At 37.0% G+C, this 22181-nt stretch overlaps 1 protein-coding gene across 1 annotated transcript in view; it reads left to right on the top strand.

Moving 5' to 3' along the window:
- Positions 1-22181, top strand: part of LOC136877753 (histone-lysine N-methyltransferase NSD2) — a 386665-nt gene that overhangs the window by 134926 nt on the left and 229558 nt on the right. The gene's annotated exons all lie outside the window — the stretch shown is intronic.

Below are 22181 nucleotides of genomic sequence, written 5' to 3'. Positions count from 1 at the left end.
AATTGGAATGACTTTGTAACCTCTGTTATTCACAGATGTATATGAAAGTTTACTGATGAAATAGATTGAATGTAAACATGGCTTATTATTCATTTTCGCTCGTGGAACTGGATATTTTAGAACAGTTAGTGGACATTGATAGTGATATTAATGAAGCAACAACTGACTTGGATGATTTAATAGTGAATAATATAACTGAAAGTAAGCAGAGAGACAGTGACAATGAAACTGGAGGTGGTAATGCTCCTCCAAGTCTATGGCGCAGGTGGAGAGCTGGTGGTCCTGATTTACCTGCGTTCTTATTCAGCTAAAAAATGTGTTTATATAAAGCATCACGTAGGAACTATCCTTCAGCACTGTAACTGTGAATATGGTATATTTCGTATAACACAATTATATTTGTGTTCAAATGTTTTACAGTGTTCACTTCACAACTGATCATAGTGCAGAAATTAATTAGGAGGAAGCATACGCTAAGGGTAATGGAGTTCAAAAGATTAAAATAAGGACCAGATTAGCCTAGTAGTTTAAGAAATCAATCTTGATTGTAATAAGTCTTATTACCTACTGATTGAAGGTAGCAAAAAAAAAAAAAACTTAAAATGTAGAATTACATAGTTTACTTCAAGAATGTGGAGCGAGCCATCTCATCTTGTAACAGATAGTATTGGTCTAGGAAGATTAATAAGTAAAATTCTTTCAAGAATAAAATTTACTGTGTCCACCTAATTGTGTAGTGATTAAATCCTACATGAATTACATATACTAATTCAGAACATTTTTCGCCCTAGTTTTGGGCATCTTCAGCCTAATAATAATCTTAAGGTAAAGTTTTTAAACCAATTAAACATTAGAACTTAAAACTAAATACAATGGTCTTATGCTTAAAATTTTTTTTTTCAAAAATTGTGCTTAGGTGATATTTACATAGATTTACAATGTGTACATTAATTAAAACCCAGAATTTGTGACAAGGAGGCAATTAAAATTATCATACAATGACTAGAAAATGTCCAAAGCATAAATTGGAACTTCTCCAACTGTATGGATGAATCATTAGGTTGATAGTTTATATAACTGTGTTCATTCAAAGGTGGTTGTGGTCACCTGTGTCGTAAGTACATAGCTACAAAACCAGCACTGTGATATAATTTCGATCTTGTTGGGCTTGGATATCCCATTAGAAAGAAGCATGGTTGGATGGTAATATTTTAGAGGTTAAAAACGTGTATGTTGGAACATATTGTCAATACCATTCATTATTCAGGTGCTGATCTGATAAAATGTTTCTTGGAATTATGAGTATTGTCTGTTCCAAATTAGTATATATAATTAATGTAGGATTTAATCACTACAGAATATAATTGTATTGAATAGGTGGAAACAGTCAATTTTGACGTTGAACAATTTTACTGCTGTTTTTAGTGATAATTTCCTCAGATGTTTTATGCTATTTGCGCTTCTAAATGCTGCGCTGACTCTGTCCTTATTGTGGTAAGAAAATTTGTCTCCACCTGTTTGCACGATCTCTCCCAAATATTTCACATGTGATACTGCTGCTAAAGGAACTGTTCTATGGAAGAAAGTAGCCTGTTTCCCACCTCTTCTAAATGTCATAGTCACCATCTTTTCTTTATTAATACATAGCTCGTTATTCTCCGCCCAGTCTGCCAACTGATCGAAAGAGGTTTGCAAATCCTCTTTCGATGTTGAGGCCATCACAGTGTCATCTGCATAGATATATATTTTAACTTTCTCTGAGAGTATTGCCTCTATTACATCTGCTGTGGCCACTGTATATAAAAGGGGAATAAGTGGGTCACCTTGTAACACTTCGGTTCTTGATCAGGAGATTCCATCGTCTATCACTATATTGTTTTCGCTTGGTATGTTTCTTATAATGCAGCATATGGGATTATCTTAGCTAAGTAAATTTTCGATGTCTCTACTGATGGTGTCGAAGACTTTTGAGAAGTCAACGAAAATCGCTTGTAGTTTCCCTTTCAGTTTTGATAACGCATCTTTAATGTCCCTTTGAAGACACTGAACTGCTTGCGTAGTGCTTCTTCCTCTCCGGAAACCAAATTGCTCTTCAGGTAGGTAAGTATCTACTAGGTCCGTGAGTCTTCTAGTGAGTAGACGTGTGAATATCTTAAATAGTGAACATTCAAGTGCTATTCCTCTGTAATTGTTGGGATCGTTGAATCGCCCTTTCCTTTATACAGCATTTTTATAGTCGATTTTCTCCAGTTGTTTGGGATTGCTCCCTGGCGAAGCCATCTATTAAATAAGGTTGTGATTTTATCCCAGAAGTCATATCCCAATTCTTTGACATGTTCATTGTAAATTTCATCCGGGCCACACGCTTTCCTATCCTTGGAGCTCATAATTGCAGCCGTTACCTCTTCTACCGAAAATAAATAGCTATCTTCGAGAACTGTATGTGTTTTCTCAGAATCGACTGTGGGACATGTGTTTCTTGATTCTAATATTGATATTAGGTGTTCCTCTCAGATAGTCATGGGCATATGCCTTGGGAAGGATGGGTTTATCTGGTTAATGACTCCGTAAAGGTTTCGTTTAGCGTTTTCAATTTCCTCTCTTCTTCATCTTGGAAATTTCTTTTGGCTTTATTAACCAGCTCTTTATATGTTCTTGCTTCTGCGATGTAGATCTGTCGGTTTTTATCCATAGGGACTTTTTCATGTTATGAAGAGCAGTTAAGGCTACTTTCCGAGCAACGTAACAGTCTTTATTGAACCACGGTTTGGATTTTCTCCCATCTTTGGAAGAAACAGATGCGTGGATAATATTCCCTTCCACCTCATTTTAGTAATTTCAGATGGAACTGCATCCACATTATCCTTGAACCACTTCCTGATTCTCAACATCAACCTCATACGATACAATGTCAGGAAAGGAATGATCTTAAATGCTGTGTTCAATATCGTTGCCATATTCAAAATCAGAGACATTGCCATTTTCAATCAAATCTAGAATTTCATATGCAAATAATGCATTCCTCAGTGACATTCTCTCTGTAAACAAATTAAATTTGTAAAAATAAAGATTAAATAACCCAGTCTAATCACTAAGAGAAACAATTGAATGAAATAAGTAAATACTTTAAGGGCCAGTTGTATAAACATAGCTGATCTGAGATCAATTTTGATTCGAGGTCAGAAAATGCACGTTTCCGTGGTGCTCATCGTATTGTATAAGGTTGATCTCGGATCTCATGATCCAGATCAACTTTGATCCGTTGTCATAGAATTTTGCTTAGCAACGCCGTAAACCCCCCCCCCCCCCCCCCCCCCATGGCACTACAGCCATTGAAGGGCCTTGGCCTACCAAGCGACCGCTGCTGAGCCTGAAGGCTTGCAGATTACAAGGTGTCGTGTGGTCAGCACGAAGAATCCTCTCGGCCATTATTCTTGGCTTTCGAGACCGGGGCCGCTATCGCACCGTCAGATAGCTCCTCAATTCTAATCACGTAGGCTGAGTAGACCTCGAACCAGCCCTCAGGTCCAGGTAAAAATCCCTGACCTGGCCGGGAATCGAACCCGGGGCCTCCGGGTAAGAGGCAGGCACGCTACCCATACACCACGGGGTCGGCAACGCCGTAAACAGCGTGGGAAATTCGTACTAATCAAGAGTATGTTGGTAGTAAAGTCACGTTATTTCCCTAGCAGAAGTTTTCTATAATGAGAACTGGTTGGCAAACATGTACACAATCATTTCAATCAGTCTGATTCAGCATGTAATAATCTCTCATAATATGAATATATTTGATCTAATAATGCAAAAATTAGTTATATTTCTCCTCCTTGCTTATTCACAGTGCGTAGACATATTCTTAAATTTCACCTTGATCCTTGTCGTCAGTAAAATTATACAAATACACCACAATTACCAAACAGATCACTTTTCACTGATCCAGAACTCAAGTGTAAACAACAACAACAACAATAATAATAATAATAATAATAATAATAATAATAATAATAATAATAATAATAATAATAATGTGTGTACAATCTTGAGCCCTAAGGCTGGTTGGATCCTCAACAGCTCTGCCATCAGCTCTCATAGATGGCCTAGGCATCACTGAAGAGGCATACTGGGGAATGAGGAGTGAGGTAGTTTCCCGTTGCTTTCCTCACCGAGCCAGAAGTTGCTATTACATACCAGTTTGCCAAGCCCACTGAAATGCATGCACCAACTGACCCTATGAGCAACATTTTCACACCATTCATAGCAGGGACTGGCTGCAGAAGGAATGGCATTACTAGCATCACTCATATCTCAGTCGCTTTCATGTAGTCAAAGCCAAGGATAAGACAGAGACAGATCAATGAAAGTAACAAAATTGCCCATACCAGAAGACATAGTGCACTGTAAACACTAGGTCCTGCCAGCAAAGGCACACATTAATAATAATAATATAAATGAAAATTCTGCATGGCACAACACGAAAGCATTACAAACTGCAATCTCCATAGCCAAAAGAAAATACCCATACCACTACATTTTTATTAGTAGTTCCCTAATGTACTCCTCGAACTGAGGATTTGTATTTCTTAATAACTGCAATGGAAAAAATGAAAAGAAAAGGAAAAATAAAATAACTTATTTGCAAAAAAACAACGGAAGGGAATATTCTCTAGGATAGTACTGAAAGATCACACGACAATAAGGTAATTAATATATGCCTACACTGCAATACTACTTAGTCGTACTGAAGGAACATAGTAGGAAATTGAATGTAGCAAAGAAGTCAGCCAAGGATAACATCACGGCAAGTATAATTGGCAATCTTACAAATTTTAGTGAAAAATGGAAGGATATGTACAGAGGTGCCAACTATTACAGATTGTCCGTAATTATTACAGATTTCACCTCATGATTACAGAGATACGGTCAAAAGGGAAATTATTACGGAAAAACTGACATTGAAATAAATTGTCTTTATTACAATGCTTGTGAGTTGGCAACAATACTTATTTGACTTTGTATTGATTAGGTGGTCTAATAAATAACTTACTGTTATTATTTCAATCAAATATCATCAGTACAGACCAAAAATGATATTTATTACATGTAAAACTAACATTATCACGAAAAAATAATTTTCGACGGAAACAAAAGAAAAGGAAACACTGTTCAGTCAGTCCTTTCGGGCCTTTCTCCTAAATTGTCTTTATTACAATGCTTGTGAGTTGGCAACAATACGTATTTGATCGTGACTTCCTTTTGCTACCCATAAGCGTTGTAAAATTAATTGTGAATAAAGGAGGTCAGGCGCTGCTGTTCTCCACTACAAATCCTTCAGTAATGTTGTATTTGCTGTGTTAAGTGTACCTGACAGTTGACAGAAAGATTGAGAAAGAAGTGAGGCCTACATTAAGCACATCTGCACTGGTATCGCTTGTGGCTCAGAAAACAAAAATGTCATCACAGTCAGAAGGATGCCTCATGAAAAACTACACTGAAAAGCAGCTGTTGCGTGAGAAACAAGCTACAAGGAAGGTTTTATCACAGAACCAACAGGTTGCGTGCAAATGTTGTTGAGTAATATGATATACTTTTGGATAGATTGCTAGAGGTAAGGGCAAAAGGGGTGTCATTATCAAGAAGGAAGGAGCCTGCTTTGGACTTGACTTGAAATTTTTCTCGGCGGACTGCGATTACTGATAATCCACTTCAAAGTTGGCACCTCTGAATAGTTATTTTAAGGCAGAAGTATTCAGTCAGCAGTACGTAAAGCATGTTGGTTACTAGGATGATGTCCTGATACAGGTGGTGATGAATACTAACGAAGCATTAAAATGTCCCTATGATAACGACATTCATAATAAGAAGATACAAAAGTTGAAAACTAGAAAAGACGCTGGAATTGATAAGATTTCTGAGGATATACTAAAGATAATGTGTTGGGGGATGTAGTACCATATCAGAAGTACTTATTTGATTATTGTTTGCATGAAGGAGCTATACCAAATGAATGGAAAGTTGCTATAGTAGCATCTGTGTACAAAGGAAAGAGTGATAGACATAAAGCTGAAAATTACAGGCCAGTCTGTTTGACATGCATTGTATGTAAGCTTTGGGAAAGTATTCTTTCTGATTATATTAGACATGTTTGCAAAATTAATAACTGGTTCAATAGAAGCTGTAACACGGTCAAAGAGGTGAATAAAGGTAAGATCTCTACCTAGTAGGGAGGAATTAAGATCATTAAGTTGAGGAGGAATAAGTTGAAGCTATAGGTGACAGCAAGGAGGTTCTTGACACACCTATATCCCTCGCTCCTCCACCTCCTCGAGTGCAAGAGCAAGGAAGAACGCATCATCAATATTACACCAGACACAAAACTGTGAAAGAATGACAGGAGTTACTGTTCCAAAGGAAAGCAGGCTTAATAAGAATTGACAACTAGGAATTAGTCATATTTTCATCTGCATTAATATTAAGAGCCACACTGTGATATCTGGATTTCTTCATTTCGACAATTACTTGTATAATTTTTAATTTTTTAATTTATAAATCGACCTTTTTTCATGAATTATTAAGAAAAGAATATTCATTAGGACATATTCTCTATGGAATATTGTACAAGTGTTTCCTTGACGACTGCTTTCAATTGTAGAAATAATTTATATATTTTCTCTTGAGTTATTTGTTTGTTTTAATGTAGTCAATCGTATGTTAATTTTAAGGACACTTCCTCTAAAGCATTACTTAGTCAATTTATATATTTTTCATCTAAACAGTGTTATATGGCTGAAGATGTTGATAATATACAAAACATGTACCACTTTTAACCATTAAATTGCCTTAAGCAATCATTGAATCGACTAGCTGGAAAATAAATAAATACGTAATTGTGAATCTATTGAAGAGCGATATGGACCATGAAGCTGATGATTCCCTGGGATCTATTATGAGTTCACCTGAATTACTCAAAACACTGTTCCTTTCCTTTTTCCCTCCCTTCTTAAGATTCTTTATTACAATCCAGAAGGATTTCCCTGCTGCTTGACCTAGCCTTTCCAGGTTATTACCAAAATCTTCCCATGACTTCTTTTTGGATTCAACAACTATTTGTTTTGCTCTGTTTCTTTCATCTAAGTACAAATCCCTGTGTGCCTCGGCCTTTGGCCTTATTTTTACGTTTACAAGCTGCTCTCACTTCATCATTCCACCAAGATATTCGCCTTTTCCCATCTTTACACACAGTTGTTCCTAGGCATTCCCGTGCTGTTTCTACTACAGCATCCCTGTATACCACCCATTCACTTTCTATACCCTGAACCTGCTTACTGTCTACTGTTCGAAACTTCTCACTAATCATATCCGTGTACTTCTGTCTAATTTCCTCGTCCTGGAGATTTTCTACCCTTATTCGTTTGCAGACAGATTTCACTTTCTCTACCCTAGGCCTTGAGATACTTAGTTCACTACAGATCAGATAGTGGTCTGTATCACCGAAAAATCCCTGGAAAACTCGTACATTCCTAACAGATTTCCTGAACTCGAATTCGTTAAGATCTAGTCTATTATGGATCTGGTATCCCTAGTCTCCCACGTGTAGCCATGAATAGCCTTATGCTTGAAGAATGTATTCGTAACTGCTAAACCCATACTTGCACAGAAGTCCAGCAAACGCTTCCCATTCCCATTTGCTTCCATATCTTCCCCACATTTACCAATCACCCTTTCGTATCCTTCAGTTCTATTCCCAACTCTTGCATTGAAATCGCCCATTAGCACTATTCTATCCTTACTGTTAACCCTGACCACGATGTCACTCAATGCTTCATAAAACTTGTCACCTTTATCCTCATCTGCACCCTCACATGGTGTATACACTGAGACAATTCTAGTTCTGATTCCTCCAACTGACAAATCTTCTCACATCATTCACTGATTTACGTGCCTAACAGGAACTATGTTGCTTGCAATGGTATTCCTGATAAAGAGCCCTACCCCAGACTCTGCCCTTCCCTTTCTAACACCAGTCAAGTACAGTTTATAATCTACTATCTCTTCCTCGTTATCTCCTCTTACCCGAATAGCACTTACTCCTAGCACATCCAGATGCATCCTCTTTGCTGACTCAGCCAGTTCTACTTTCTTTCTTCCATAAGCCCCATTAATATTGATAGCTCCCCATCAAGTTCCATTTCGTTCGCCAAGTTGTTTCCGAGGAGTCCCTCGCCTGTCAAATGGGAGTGGGACTCCATTACTCCCATAATTCAAAGGCTTGCTTAAAATGTTCTGATCTTGGTAAATTCATGAAGCATCTTTATTTTTAAAGGAGATTCCAAATACCAGTTTTCATGTCTGTAACATCTTCAGTTTTTGAGATGTAAGTATCCTCATACAAAGAATTCAACTTATTTTTCATTCATTCACCCCCCCCCCCCCCCTGCTCCAAGTGGGTTTTACAAAAACAAAAGAATACATGATTCTTTACTTTGAAAGAAAATTCTGAATACAAATATTTGTATATAAGTATCTTCATAAAAAGAATTCAACTCCTTTTTTTACCCCCACCCCCGTAAATTTGAGCCTCCCCCCCAAATGCGTGTTTATTTATAAAGGAGCTTCCGAATACCAATTATCATGACTGTAACATATTCATTTTTTGAGATATATGTATATCGTAAAAAGAATTAAACTCCCTTTTTTCACCCCTACTTCCCCCAAGTTAACTTTCCCCTCCAAATGCATGTTTCTTTTGTATGTAAAGGAGGTTCCTAATACCTGTTTTCACATCAGTAACATTTTTAGGTTTTTAGACATACGTATCCTCATCAAATAACCAATTCATTTTTCAATTTCACCCCCTTAAGTGGATTTTCCGAAATCAAAGAATAGATATGTCTTTATATTTAAGGGAGACTCCAAATATCAATTTTCACCTCTGTAACATCTTCAGTTTTTGAGATATGAGTATCCTCATAAGAAGAATTGAACTCCCCCCTCCCCCTCCCCAAATTAAGTGAACCTTTCAGAAAGAAAAAAAAGTGTTTCTTCATTTATAAAGGAGATTTCAAATACGAGTTTTCACGACTGTAAGATTTTCAGTTTTTGAGATATAAGTATCCTCAAAAAAAGAAATGAACCCCTTTCTGGGGTTTTTTCCAAAAAGAAAGAAAACGTGATTCTTAATTTTTAAAGGTGATCCATAATACCAATTTTCACATCTGTAATATATTAAGTTTTTTGAGGTATACATAGATATGCTGATTTTTAAAATTCACCTCTTTTCTCTTCCCCTTAAGTGTATTTCCCAAAAACAAATTATGCGTGTTCCTTTACTTTTACAGGAGATTCTAAATACCAATTTTCTTGTCTGAAACGTGTTACGTTTTTTAGGTATACTGTAGATATACTTTTTTAATAATTCACCCCCTTTTCTCACACCCATTCACCCCCACCCCCCCTTAGGTGAATTTTCTAAAAACGAAGCATACATGTTTCTTTATTTTTAAAGGAGATTCCAAATACCAATTTTTACGTCTGTAAACTGTTTAATTTTCGAGATATAGATATACTCATTTTTATAATTCTCCCCATTTTTGCGCACCTGTTCAACCCCTTTTTGCGTACCCGTTCACGCACACACCCGCCCGTAAGTGGATTTTCGAAAAATGAAAAAGTACGTGTTTCTTTATTTTTAAAGGAGATTCCAAATACCTATTTTCAGGTCTGTAACCTCTTCATTTTTTTAAATATAAGTATCGTCATACTTATCTTTTTCACCCAATCCCCCCCATAAGGGGATTTTCCAAAAACAAAAAATACATGTTCATTTTTAAAGGAGATTCCAAATACCAATTTTCATGTCTTTAAACTGTTCAGTTTTTGAGATATAGATACACTCATTTTAAGGCAATGTATCGGTGAAATTTGGTGAAAATTGTGAAAAAAAATCCATTTTTAGTTTTTTACATTCTTATAATGTTTATACCTTGTACTTTCTTTTTGAGCTTTGTTTTATTTAAATATCAGCCATTTAAAGCCCTTAGCAGCCATTTAAATGACCCGGCGCAAGTGGGCGTTGCTGCCCATCGACACTATTCTCATGAATATCTTTAGTTTTGTTTTTCTAAGATTTTGAATTGAGCGCGAGTGTTGAATGAAAGAAATTTTGTTCCTGTGGGTCTTTGTGTTAGCTATTCTGACAAACTATTGATATATCGAGTGGAATTGGCACTTATTTCAGTGATGGAGCTTGTCCATGTGTTCAATGTAAACAAAGAGTTGTGATCTCACGTTTTGAGTTTATCATTCGTGTTTTAGCCCTGTAACGTCGTGCGTCAATTCGATCGTTAACATTCTTTACCCGATACCTCCATTTCTAACTCGTTGGGCTGCCTAATCAGATGAGATGGGGTCGCTCAGCGGATACCTCGGAGATTTCAAATGCCGAGTAAGACATGTAATCTTACTTCAAGATACGCTTAACGTGAGTACGAAGAGATTAACAACTCACGGGTGACGCCTATAGAGACACATGACAATATAACGACCATCAACAATTTTTTTTTTTAAATCAGAGTTTCAACTACGTGAGAACTGGTCATGGCTAAATGGAGTACTTACTTAATCAAGAAATTCTCTTAGCTAAGCAACTAACTTACGAACTAGGCTACAATGAAAGAACTCATGAAACGTAATATTGTAGAAAATAAACAAGATATTTATTGATTAAATATTTGGACTATCAGACTGGAATGCAAGGTATTACTTGACGTTTCATATTACAAATGTGGAAAAAGAAATAATATGTAATCTTAAACTATCTTGATCAGTTCCTTCGTGAAATAAAATTTGTGTATGTACATATTTACAATCGATCACTGGACATCTAGGTCCATACTGAAGTTAGTCATTGATATAACACCAACATAATCAAGTTGTTATAAGAACTCATTTTCTTTAAGATTAATTACACAAGTCTGAATTAAACACACGGTTACGCTGAAATGTCTATAAAGTCCACTAATAAACTCAAACTTGTAATTGAACCAAATCATATCTTTAAATTGCTGGACTGAACTGTATATCACAAATATTTAATTGCCAATCATATTAGAGTTGAGCGTTGGGAATATTCCAGTAAATTATAGCTGATACTCAGTAAATGACGATTCACTAGTAAGGAACTCCATATAAGTAAACATATAAGTAAGTGAATAAATCCGTATGAATAAATCTGTATCAATAAATTCGTATTAATAAATTTGTATTAATAAATCCGAACTCATGCTTTATTGCCACGTTCTCGTTGTGCATGGATAGTATTTACGAACTAAGGCATTTGTTCCTATTGCCTGTCAAATTAGGCTCCTACTCTGACATTTCCCTAGCTGTAGTTTGTTGAGAAAATGCAAGTTCAAACAGAGAATATGTTAATCTATTCAGCTATCTAACTAACTTCAACATAATCTTTGGCTGTCATACACGTCTTTTAGGCTCAACGTCCCTTTCCTCCGTTATATTCCATAACATTCTACTTCAATGCAAGCTATTTTACTCATACGCAGTTACAAAGCAAGTGCTATGACGCAGTATTCAGAAGCATAATATCATATTTATCGGTGTCGTGAACTCCTTCGGTCAAATACAGCTATAAAACGTGTCGTCGTATTCCGATATTCATTACAACACATCTAAAGTTGACATACGATCCCGTCACAAGCATAATTCTACAATAGTAAATTCTGTTCATACCTTGGCTTAGGTTACTCCAGCGGTGTGGGCAATCTCACGTATACGAATCTAAAGAATGTAGTGTGGCATATCTTAAACTGCAGGCACTCAATGGCCCTTACGTATTGCGTATAAAACTTCTCATATCACTATATAACTCATACTTTTCCTCAAGCCAGTACAATTGCAACCTTACTTCAACATCCATATAATATCTTAACATCGTGGCCTCAATATAAACTCGTCGCGTTCCCAAATACTTAACCATGTCAAACTACCACACTATGTTTCTTAAACAACATTTTAAAGCTGCCATATCTCATAACCTATGATTGAGATCAATGCCCTTATTGCGAATAAAAATAATGCGTGATTCTATACGTTTATTTTACACCGCGCGCAACCAATCGTGACGTCGACTTGTAGCATTACCAATACGAAATCTCTGTAATCTGCCAGTATGTCATTACTATTAGCTGTTTTCACAAATCCTTTTTCAAACCTCACGCAACATACGTGTATTTTGACCGATATACGATGACGTATATATCCAACACATTAGATCGTCGCCATAAGACCTCTCTGTGTCGGTGCGACGTAAAGCCCCTAGCAAAAAAAAAAAAAAAAAACACATTAGAATCTTATGCTATTTTGCTAGATCACGTAACTACGGACTTAAATATCTCACATTTCATTGGTAACATTTACTTGCATTTCTTATATATCGGTTTATATTTAGCCCATCGGCACATGCCTAAGGCACATGTGAAGGCAAACCAAAAATTATGCGATTAAATATCGTAAATGACTTAGCTCGCTCATGGTTGGTCCTGGTCCAGCTGTTCTGCTCCCAAATAGATGTAGTTGGGTCTGCTGTTACCTCATGGGTTGGACATCTGGAACATCATGTGCTTCCTCATCACGGGATAGGTGTCGGTTTCCCGTCGCCTTCCTCATCATGGCTCGGTCGTATGGTTTCCCGTCGCCTTCCTCATGATGCCTCGGTCGTATGGCTTCCCGTCGTCTTCCTCTTCATGGCTCGGTCGTATCGCAAGATGTACTGGTCCCCAGCTTGGTCCATCATGTATATTTAGCACATCATCCTCATAGTCTTCTTATCAGCCGCTAAATTAAGGATTATAGTGCGGTGAACAGCCATTATATAATTCTTTTTTGACGTCCGTAATCCTTAAATTTATGATTTTCTTTGTGGCTTTCCGACGTATATCTTCGATCTCGTTGGTGTTGATTCCAGTGAATGTATCTCGGTCGGCCGCTTCTTGTAGATCTTGGGAAACTAATTTCTATTCTGATTCAATAATTCGAGATGTATCTCTTCTTGTATGAGATCCTTTTTTTTTTTTTTTTTTAATGCTGGTTTGGTTTCCCTTTGCAGAGTCTCGATCAACTGCGCTCCGTATCCACCCACGCGTATTTCGTGGTACTTAGCTGATTCCTTTTAATATCTCTAATCAACTCTGCTTTTTTTTTTTTTTTTTTGATAACTTGACTTATTTTCCTCTCGTTTCCGACGCTTTTTCCTATATTATAGCTTCTGATCCTTTCTTCTCCTTAAAAATTATATCGCGGTCGGTAGTTCCGTCTTCACTCTTCATTGAGAAAATTTAAGATGGCATTTCTTAACAATCAAGTTTTCTACTTTTTTTTTGTAAAACAATACAGTAGACAGTCCACTGTCCGTTTCACCCTCAATACTCGACCGTTCCATGATGTGTATGGCCTCCTACGTCACCGCAACTGGTGTCTATTCTTTGCTTCCTGTAGATTAAATGGGCCATACCTTCTCTCGGCGCCATTTTGAAAGCTGTCGCGGAGGTGTGAACGGGCACAGCTCTATACTCTGCTTTTCTGTAATTTCTTAAATGTTATATTTGTAATAAGTGTGTTATAAATGATCCATAAACAATAACAGGATCTACTTAGTGCAAGCAGCTTAGTTTTTGAGGTTGTGTAATTATCAGTGTACATAATGGGAAGAAGAATTGGGACTTGTCGTCACCGGAAGAAACGTCCTAGTAAAGTGTTGGATAAAGTGAAAAAATACCATTTCTAACAGGAATAAGAATGTAAGTACTAGTTTACAAGATCAAGTAGGGGAAGTTAAAATCTCCACACCAAATATTGTGCCCGGGGAATGCATAGTGTAATTTGGGCTAAGTGTCTGAAGAAAGTGTTTATGTCAAATAAAGAACTGGAGATTACTGGAACATCAGCAATTGCTGAATTCAACATGGGTTGTGAAGCAAATGAGAAACTAAACGCTAGTGTTAGTGGCGTTAAAGTTAGCAGCTCAGGACGGAAAATTAATGTAATGAGGGACAAGCGTAGAATTGACCACAGTGGAGTGTCTGGGCGACAAGGGTTCAAAACAACCTGAAGGAAACTAAAACTCTCACAACTGCTAGTGAGGCCAGGAAGAAGGCAGCAGAGGGTCCAACATATGGTGCGTGGGGAGTTTTAAGTCAACCAGTTTCAGGTATTGGACTGTTGTTCATCTCTAAAATTTCAATCTCTTTTTCCTCAGAATTTATTTTCCAGCACTTTTCAAGATTCAAAATGCTCCTCATGCCACAGTTTTCAATCAATCTACTTGAAACTTTTAGGATAGTTTCAGATACAACACAATAACAAACTGGTGTGCAAATTTTAAAATACGTGCAATAGTTCAGAGGTACTCTAGTTTTTTCTCATCATGATCATCATAAAATATATTTAAAAAGTGAAATAATTTGTTCCTTTCAGTGTAATTAAAATTTGTGAAAACCCACACATCACTTCTTTTATATTGGTCTTTTAAAACCAAGATTAAATTTTAAGCCAGATCTGTTGAGCGGTTTGGCATGAGGAGCATTTTATAAATTCATCGAAAATTGTTAAAAATATTGATAAATTTATGAATGTCTCAAAAACTGTTACTGATAGAAACTTGAAACTTTGTATTTTGTATCATACTGATACTGACATTAAATGATCAAAATTCTAAGGCGATAGGATGAAAACTGTAGATTTTAGGATTTTGACAGATGCATTACCTTAAAAAATCACCCCTGTTTTCACCCCTTAGCGACCCATTATCCAAAAATCCTCCCTTAGTGAGTACCTGCATTGTATTATGAATGTATCCCCAAAATTTCATTCCTTTATGACCAATAGTTTTGGCTGGTCGATGATGAATCAGTCAGGACATGTTATTTTATCTATACTATATATATCAAAACCAGTGTATGAACTGATGACTCAAACAACAACATATATGTATATATAATATTTAAAGAGGTAAAGTTTGTTTGTTTGTTTGTATGTAATGGCTAATCTCAGGAACTACTTTACCGATCCTAAAAATTCTTTCACTGATAGAAAGATACATTATCTCTGAGTGCTACAGGCTATATTTTACTTTCAAAACAATTTCAGTGCGGTGGATTGGGGGGGGGGGGGCGACGTGGGGACATATAAAAATACTAGGCTAATATCGAATTTTTGCCTTTGCTGGCAAGATCTAGTGTTTACAGTGCACTATTTCTTCTGTTATGGGCTAGAATAAATTTATTACTTTCATTGACCTGTCTCAGTCTTATCCTTGGCTTTGACAATTTGGCAGTGGCTGAAGTATGAGTGTTGTTACTAATGCCATTCCTTATGCAGCCAGTCTCTACTATGAATGGTGTGAAAATTTCGCTCATAGTGTCGGTTGGTGCGTGCATTTCAGTGGGCTTGGCAGATTGATATGCAATGGCAACTTCTGGCTCAGTGAGGAAAGCAATGGGAAACTACCTCATTCTTCATTTCACTAGTACGCCTCTTCAGTGACACCTAGGCCATCTATGACAGCTAATGGTGGACCTCTTGAGGATCCAACCAGCCTTCGGGCTGAATACCCAACAACAACAACAACAATAATAATATCGAATTTGTCGTACAAGGACAAGGCAAAGCTCATTTTAAGCCCCTTGACGCAATGAACAAAACTCGGTAAGCCCTACGGGCCAAAAAACTGTGTTTTAAGGCCCTAAAACGAACCGTTATTGAGATATTGGCACCAGACTACCCCCGCTCTAGGAATCGGATAAAGAAATGAACTGCTGTAACCATGGTAAGGTCAGCTTCAGTATGCTTACAGCTGTGAGATTATCTACTATATATCACATAAACCTAACATGGGCAGGCATAAAATTTGGTATTTGGAATCTCGATTAAAATAAAAGAATACAAATATTTTTTTCCTGAAAATCCACTTGAGGGGTGAGGGTTGAAAAGAAGTGAGGAAGAAGTTGAATTCTTTATATGAGGATTCATATATCTCTGAAACGGAAGATGTTACAGGCGTTGAAATTGGTAGGCCTTATTTGGAATCTCTTTTAAAAATAAATGAACGCACTTTTTCTGTAAAATCCACTTAAGCGGGTGAATTTTTTTAGAAAAGCGGGTGATATTTTAAAATGGGTATCTTCTTCCCTTGTACTGGTTTTCCCACCCCTGTGGTGTCGCGGGTGAGAACTGTGTCGCACATTTGGATTGTAAAGATTGATGTAAAGATTGTTGGTTACAAGGATAATGTCGAGATAGAGGAAGAGACTAAGGCCAAAGAAGTAATAAAATTTACATATGATAACAATGACATTTACAATAAGATACAAAAGTTGAAAACTAGAAAAGCGGCTGGAATTGATCAGATTTCTGGGGATATACTAAAGACAACGGGTTGGGATATAGTACCATATCTGAAGTACTTATTTGATTATTGTTTGGTCGAAGGAGCTATACCAGATGAATGGAGAGTTGCTATAGTAGCCCCTGTGTATAAAGGAAAGGGTGATAGACATAAAGCTGAAAATTACAGGCCAGTAAGTTTGACATGCATTGTATGTAAGCTTTGGGAAGGCATTCTTTCTGATTATATTAGACATGTTTGTGAAATTAATAACTGGTTCGATAGAAGGCAATTCGGTTTTAGGAAAGGTTATTCCACTGAAGCTCAACTTGTAGGATTCCAGCAAGATATAGCAGATATCTTGGATTCTGGAGGTCAAATGGACTGTATTGCGATTGACCTGTCTAAAGCATTTGATAGGGTGGATCATGGGAGACTACTGGCAAAAATGAGTGCAATTGGACTAGACAAAAGAGTGACTGAATGGGTTGCTATATTTCTAGAAAATAGATCTCAGAGAGTTAGAGTAGGTGAAGCTTTGTCTGACCCCGTAATAGTTGAGAGGGGAGTTCCTCAGGGCAGTGTTATCGGACCTTTATGTTTTCTTATATATATATAAATGATATGAGTAAAGGAGTGGAATCGGAGGTAAGGCTTTTTGCAGATGATGTTATTCTCTATAGAGTGATAAATAAGTTACAAGATTGTGAGCAACTGCAACGTGACCTCGAAAATGTTGTGAGATGGACAGCAGGCAATGGTATGTTGATAAACGGGGCTAAAAGTCAGGTTGTGAGTTTCACAAATAGGAAAAGTCCTCTCAGTTTTAATTACTGCGTTGATGGGGTGAAAGTTCCTTTTGGGGATCGTTGTAAGTATCTAGGTGTTAATATAAGGAAAGATCTTCATTGGGGGTAATCACAAAATGGGATTGTAAATAAAGGGTACAGATCTCTGCACATGGTTATGAGGGTGTTTAGGGGTTGTAGTAAGGATGTAAAGGAGAGTGCATATAAGTCTCTGGTAAGACCCCAACTAGAGTATGGTTCCAGTGTATGGGACCCTCACCAGGATTACCTGATTCAAGAACTGGAAAAAATCCAAAGAAAAGCAGCTCGATTTGTTCTGGGTGATTTCCGACAAAAGAGTAGCGTTACAAAAATGTTGCAATGTTTGGGTTGGGAAGAATTGAGAGAAAGAAGAAGAGCTGCTCTACTGAGTGGTATGTTCCGAGCTGTCATCGGAGAGATGGCGTGGAATGACATTACTAGACGAATAAGTTTGAATGGCGTGTATAAAAGTAGGAAAGATCACAATATGAAGATAAAGTTGGAATTCAAGAGGACAAAGTGGGGCAAATATTCATTTATAGGAAGGGGAGTTAGGGATTGGAATAACTTACCAAGGGAGATGTTCAATAAATTTCCAATTTCTTTGAAATCATTTCGGAAAAGGCTAGGAAAGCAACAGATAGGGAATCTGCCACCTGGGCGACTGCCCTAAATGCAGATCAGTATTCATTGATCTAGCATGAAATACCGGTATACTCCACCATGTTTGAGGGGTCAATGTTAGTGAGGCATTGACTGAAGAAGACTGGAAGAAGCCAATCCTCAATCCAGAAGACCATTAAACACTCAGAACTCACCAAACCTTTTTTTTTTTTTACTGTTTCTCACATGTAGAGTTCATGTTTCAGATTTAGCTCTGCCAGTAGTTTGGTCATGCCAAACGTGGTTTACAAAGAGGTTCTGGCGTAAATGAAATGCAATTTTTTGGTGAGTGTTTATACTGTAGGGATTTTCAGATAATGTCTTAATGCAGTACCGAGGAACAATTAATTTTTATCAACTTACGAAATCCTCGCGAGCGAATCCGTGGGTAACAACTGTTATATGTGTATATATAGATTAAACATTCTGATCCATATAATTCCTCTGGTTTAATTACAGCTTTGTAGTGCTGTAAATGGAGTTTTTGAGTTACGATTTGGCTTGCGATCACCTGGTACTAGAGAGGTCTGGAGAAGGCCTGTGAAAACATATTGTCCTTTCACATTCTCACCCAGGATGCCTTTTCAGGATGATTCACTGATGATGTGGGCAGGAATTAATACAAGTGTAAAGATGGATTTGGTCTTACTGGAGCATGAGAGCCTTACATTAATCGGTGATGGTTTTGCGCTAATGCACAAAAATACACATCCACAAGTTGTGAGATGTCCAGAAGTTCTTAGATGTAATATTTCTTCTACCTTACAAATTCAGATAAAATCAAATGACCACGGGAATGATATACAAAAAATTTCTGGATCCATAATATTTGAATCTCATGTTTGATTTGTTCTGTATGCACCATATAATACTGTACAAGAAAAATTATATCATTGGTCCACCTTAGTCAGTACGTGTGTGTCTTAAAAGAAAAATTAAGGAAATTCACACAGATCCCATTGGATCTTCTTCAGCCTTAAAAGTAGAATATAAAGTTAATTAAACACTTGAAAAAAACACAACATTAAAACGCCCTATGAAAAATCGTATTTGAAGTATCATACCTTATAGTATCATTAGGAACATAACCAACTTCACACCAGGCAAATGATGGGGCTCTAGCTTAATCAAAATAACAGCTGCCTCCTTTCCATTTCTAGCTCTTTCCTCTCCCAGTGTTGCCATAAATAACTAAACAAAAGAATCCATATTCCCTTTGGGCAACCCGAAATAAATATGAGAGAAATATGATCATAGAATTTTTTTATGTATAATTCTTGAAATATATACTTAAATTGGTGTATTTACTGTATCAGTGCGACATAAAAGAAATTTTAAAAAAACTTCACAAAGCTACCTTAATGACTTCTCCATGTACATTACAATAAATGAATTTCATGTTTTGTTCTGTATTGACTTTCAAAGATTAAATGCAAATGATCCCATAAGGATTGAAACATGTAATATCAGAGTAAAACTATTTACTCTACCTGAATAGTTGACAAGAGTATTCAATAGGTTTTAAGGAGGTAAGATTTTAGAAATGTTTTTGATCTTAAAATTCTCCATGTACAACAATTTTTAGAAGAGTTTGATGTATCTGATTTTTATATTCCCACTAGATGGATGAAGTACCTTGCATCTCCAGTGTTCTCCCTAGGACCTGTGGCACTGCCCTGCCACTTTTACGGACCACCTGGCTAACGTAACCTAGATACGAGGGTTGGAACAATAGTGGCAACACTGGTGTGGAGACGCTATGCAATGGAATCTAATATTGTCACTGATAGCACACATTGGTTACATACCTACCGTACCTCAGAGCAAATGGACTCGCCCTTCCCACATCACCTGCGTGCGCATAAGCGAGAGAAACACAGTCACTTGTAAGCTAGCGGTTTAACGTTACATTGTCACTATGTTTTCCAAACAGGAGCAACGCAGTTGGATCAAGATTGATTGTGCCAGAGGTCGTACAGCATGACAGTGTCATCAAGGTCTTCAAGAGGCTTGTGGGAAATCTGCATTGCCATACAGAACAGTGGCATGTTGGGTAAAAGCCTTCAACGATGGTAGGCAATCTGTGGCGGTCATTCATCGGGCAGGTCGTCCTACGAGCGTCAGTGAAGAAGACGTGCATGCTCTTGCTGCATTATTGGACAGTGATCAAAACCAGACTATTCGTGAGCTCAGAACTGTTGCAGAGATTCAACAGGCAGTAAACCGCTCCATTCGCACCATCAACAGAACAGGCTCTGCTAAAGGTATACTACGACTTTCACATCCCTTGCAACGGGTTATACACAACGCTGGTGCCTACATTGAAAGACAGTAAAGGTTGCTAACACGTAACTCTTTTGTATCTGTTGTAAATAAATAGTTGCCACTATTTAAGTTCCAACCTTTGTATATGCTACATACATACATACATCACCATTGTAGACTATTATGCCTGCGTTTTGCAGCTGAACGTGTGTTTTTAAGTGGCATTTTAAGTGATTTGACTTGGAACTTCATGTTTTAAATAAATGATTTAAAACATTGTATTCATTATTGTGGTGTTTCAGGATTGTACACCCTATTTGCTGACGTGACTGTGTTTACAATATGTGTTTGATGCAAAAATAATATAGAAGTTCTTTGTTTCAAAAGTAAGGAATTACAAAATGCATCAGAGATATTTTACAGTTGGTAATGACATAACTTCAGAAATTGGTTTGTTTGTAACTTTTTTCATTATCTCAAAATTTCCATGTAGTTGAATGATCTTTAGTATGGTAATTCACCACAAAATTGACTGCATGTCCAACTCGGTTGCAATGATTAGTTATAATCTAAAACAGTGTTTAAGTGTAATGTACCATTGTTTATATTATACTAGCGGCCGTGACAGCTCCGGGTTCGGTACATCAGAATGTGGGCCAAGCGTTTTCAGCTGCAGTCGTTAGATGTCAGGCTTATGACCTGTTCCGCGACTAGTTTACATTGCTTTGTATGCAAACAGTGTACTGTATATTAAGAGTTCTATCAGAAAATAAAAAGCATGTTAACCATTCGTGGAGTGCTAATATTTCCAGCAGAGATTAATAGCCATTTCCGAGATTATACAGTGAAGTTGTGCGAGTAAAATGTAGCAAGTGAAATCTTTTGCAGACTTGAGCAGTACTGGTGAGTATTTTAGGCATTTCTTCATATTTATTAACTCGTTTACATAGTTTTAAAATGGTGTATTTTTGTGTTCCATATTGCACATCGGATGATTGTACATCTTCTCATTCCAGAAAAGAAGGCAGTGTAACGTTTCACATATTTACCAGGGACCCCAAACTGAGAGACAAAATGGACTACAGCTATTTCTAGGCAGACAGCAAAGCCAAGCACTCTGTGGAATGATAGGGAATTTTCTAAAATATGCAGCGCCTATTGTAAACAAGGTGTCTTTATTATTAGTACAACTAAAACCTGTCTGATGCCTAACACAATTCCCTCAGTTTTTCATGGTTCTTTCTCATAAGATTAAGTGTACTTCTGATAGAAAGAAACCAGCGCCAAGATCAGATTCTTTGCCGCCAAAAAGATGGGGCTAGTGTTAGAACGAAGTGATGATGATGATGAGATACTGTACGATAATGCACAGCCAACTAGTTCCATAGCAAATACACTCAAGATAGATACTCAGGCTTCATTTTCCTCCTTAGGCAAAGGAAGTATTAAACAGTTATGATAAATAAATCAAAGATTAAGATCAATGACAAGTAAATTAAAGGGGAAAATTAAAGAATTGAACATCAGAAGACTCGGTAAGCATTAGAATTAGACGAGAAAGTAAAGAAGCATCAATAAAATGCTAGCAATGGAGAAATTAAAGTGTTCTTCATTTTAGAACAAATTGATTCCTGTGACAAGAAAAATATGACATATAAAGAAACAAATCTGAAGGTATGTGTACCTTGCTACAGGATATCTTCATCCAGATATAATTACTTTAGATCGATGGATGCTTTGAAACTTCCCCATAGAAGAACATTGAAATGGTATATTGGATACACAAATAGTGAAACGCGAGTAATCTATCTCTTTAAGCAGTGCCTTCACTATGTGCAATTGCATTTTCTGCCGCGTTGTAAAATGACATCAAAATAGATGTATGGACCATGCGAGATGAAATTTATGCAAAGCGAACTGTGATTCAGAAGTTCACAGGGGGCCGAACTCGGAAAAATAGAGCATGATCACAAAGAGTGTGGAAGAAAATAACGTTGAAATGCTAGGTAGATTGTTTAAAAAAACAA

The sequence above is a fragment of the Anabrus simplex genome, chromosome 7 (assembly GCF_040414725.1).
Source record: "Anabrus simplex isolate iqAnaSimp1 chromosome 7, ASM4041472v1, whole genome shotgun sequence".
In the NCBI taxonomy this organism is placed as follows: Eukaryota; Metazoa; Arthropoda; class Insecta; order Orthoptera; family Tettigoniidae; genus Anabrus; species Anabrus simplex.
Note: the sequence above shows the minus strand (reverse complement) of the source record. Positions and strands in the feature narration are given on the sequence as shown.